Raw genomic sequence first — 3,257 nt, 5'->3', positions numbered from 1 at the left:
TAGAAAAAAGAAGTCCAACGCACACACACACGCACGCGCGCGCGCACACACACACACACACACGCACACACACACACACACACACACACACATACTCTATCACATCCAAAAATCAGCAACTTGCTGTTCCTACTGTGTCCATCATGTAAGCTCTCTGAATATCCAGCAGGACACGCTGTGAATGGCTAGCAAAACTCAAAGCACGAGGCTGAGTTCATTCAGGGATACAGTCAGCACATTCATCAGGAAGTAAAGCAGAACAGAGCGTGATGTGTGCCTGTAATCTGATTGGACAACACAGCCCATTGTGCTGTGCCAAGGAGGACATGTTGAATTTACACAGATAAAACAACATTATTTGGACCAAACAGAAAGTACTTACACCAAAGAAAGTAGAACAAATATTTAGCTTTAACGCAAATGTTATCAGGAGAGGGAGCTCTTTCTCTCCCCCAGACCATGCAAAACCTGAGCAGCGTAACGCAGTTGGTTTTAGAGGGTAATCTCTTCCTTGATCACGTTTATCCATACACTTTGGACCTTTGACGTGTTTCATAGTTCTGTTTCATGTCGGCGCCATGCACATTTGAGAGTCTCTTTCATAACAATAAAACCTATGACAAATTAAGTATTTAAAGAACAAAGTTTTGGGCCTTTAAACTTGTAATTGCAATAAGAGATTTCATGGCTTGCATTCCTAAAATGTGACATTCATTTTATACTTCAGTGCAACATTCTGAAAAATTATTGACGATTGTCCATCATTCATTTGTTTTCAAGTATGGGGCATGGTTTATATTTTTCACAATGAATAATTCTGAATAGATATAAATAATATTTTCAAATCTTACTGATATAATGTTTGATCATGCTCCTCTGTACAGTGATAACATAAAGAGATGGATCTTTTAAAAATGTTCTGGTATAGGCCGCGCTATTACAACTTATAAGTAGGGTTATGGTGGTGCATAAAGGTAACAAACAATGTAGGGTCATATTAGGGTTGAATGTGAACAATGTTGAACCATTGGTAATAATCTTGTTTATAACCAAATGTGTGAAGGTTATCATAATCTAAAGGCATTATATTGGCATAGCCAGTGCCACCCATTTAATTATCTACAACAACCATCCGCCTGACAAGGATGGGCATGAGTAGTTTCTCGAGTAATCGGTTATGACGTCAGTATTTGTTGACTGAAAGCCTTAAAAAACACTGGTTGCTATTTGTCAGGTTCCAGCCCCTGCATCATTACAAATGTGAAGGCTTTGGTGTTGGGGGCTTGAGGGTTATGGTGTGATCCAGATGCCTCGGACACCAGCATTCCGAGTTGCATCATGTGATTGCGTCATGAAATTGGCTAGTCGTTTTTTTATTGTTAGCTACATTAGCCTCTTTAGCAAACCAGCTAGAAAACAAACAACACAACTTTACATTTTATTGCATGCACAGCAAGACCGTGCAATGAATAAATTGGTGACCAGAATAAACTAGCAATGAAATCAAGTGTGTAAGAGCATTTAAAATCGACATTAAAATGACCAACGTGGTACAAATACAAAGAAAATAAATCTCCTCACGGGCGCAGCCATTTTGTTGAGAGCGGCTCTCGGTCTACTCTCAGAATTCCGAGAGATGAAGACAAATAGGGGGCGTGCCTCTGAGAAATGCCGCAAGAAATGGTGTGTTCCTGAATACTCGTCCGCCAGCCTTCCGAGTAGGAAATCTCCGAGCTTTCTTGCGGCATTTCTCGGAGGCACGCCCCCTTTTGTCTTCATCTCTCGGAATTCTGATAGTACACCGAGAGCAGTGATGACGCTCTCAACAAAAATGGCGAACGGGAAAAGACGAACGGGAACGCTATAAATGCTCCGAGACTGGCAACTCGGAAGGCTGGCGTCCGAGGATTTAGAAACACACCTAGTCTGGCTGTTGCCAGAGCAAGATCAATCGTAGATTGCACATTGGTCTGGGGAAGCTGCGGTCATTTTCTTCAGCACAAGAGGTGTGATCAACGGGCCTAGTTCAAATGCGTTTATGGCGGCAATATTTAAAGCAAAATGCCACCGACGAAGTTTACCGACTCTACGCGAAGACGCATGAGAGACGCGGTAAAGCAGAAGAAGAGAAGAGAAGAAAATACAATTGATAATAATGGATACCAATTACAGAAACATTTTATTTGAATCGAAATGAATTCATTTATTGCTCGTTACTAAGCACTCAATATACACCGTAAGAAAATAAAATGCAGACTTCACATTTAAGAGAGTTTGTGTGTGTTAAAAGAGTGGGGCAGTTAATTTCAACATCAACATAAATTGAGCATATTTTTTTCACATGTGAATTGGGATTCAATTGGCCAGGAAATATTCCCGTTGGTCAAGTCCGACCTAAGTGATTCTCACTATTGGCGACATCCTGATTGAAATCAATACGACAAGAACGCATTGATCGAAAGAGCGCTTGTTGTAGTCCAACTTCGGAAAACTGTAGTTCCACGCTAGAGACGCTAGAGGTCAGCAATACTCGCCGTCGCGCAATGACGTCCGTTAAGAAAAGTGTAGTCGAATTCATTTTAAACAGTGCTGTCTTTTCCTATGTACGAAAGGAAGCACCTTTTCATCTCTCCTTGATCCGACGACGTTTCCCACAAAGGTTAAGGAAAATAGGCATAAAGGTTAGGAGATATGACTATTCGTAGAGGCCCCCGGATTCTCTCTGCCGGGCTGCTAACCGATATACAGCATATCTCACGCATGCGCTGTATGTCATCTCCCGCTTTGGCGAGAGCGCAGGGGAGGGGGTCACGTGACACAGCACCTCAATGACTTAACTCAAGTAAATATTTCCCAGAATCCCAAGACAATACTGTTTACCGCCCAGAGGCCTACCCGAAGCGGTGAGCGCCACAGCTACTCCGTAATTAATCATCACATTATGACAATCTAAATAAATTGTCATAATGTGATGATTTTGTCCGGTTTGACTGGATGCGTTTTCATCCCACTCAATGCGTGACTTGAAACGTAACGCAATGACATTGAACAGAATCAAGACTAACCCTTAAAAAAGGATAGGATTGCTATTGTGTGATTCACATCGCAAAACAGACAATGTCAACAATTAACCTGCGGTCGGCCGAATTCATTCACTAACCGACCCAAGCAGTACCTTCCTTTAAGACTGCAGTGGTACGACTTGTCCGGCAGGCGGCGCTGTTGGCCCCTCTGTGTTAAGTTGGGGGAAGGGCGGG

Source organism: Pollachius pollachius (genome assembly GCF_949987615.1).
Source record: "Pollachius pollachius genome assembly, chromosome: 8".
Taxonomy (NCBI): domain Eukaryota; kingdom Metazoa; phylum Chordata; class Actinopteri; order Gadiformes; family Gadidae; genus Pollachius; species Pollachius pollachius.
This window is presented reverse-complemented; position numbering follows the sequence as displayed.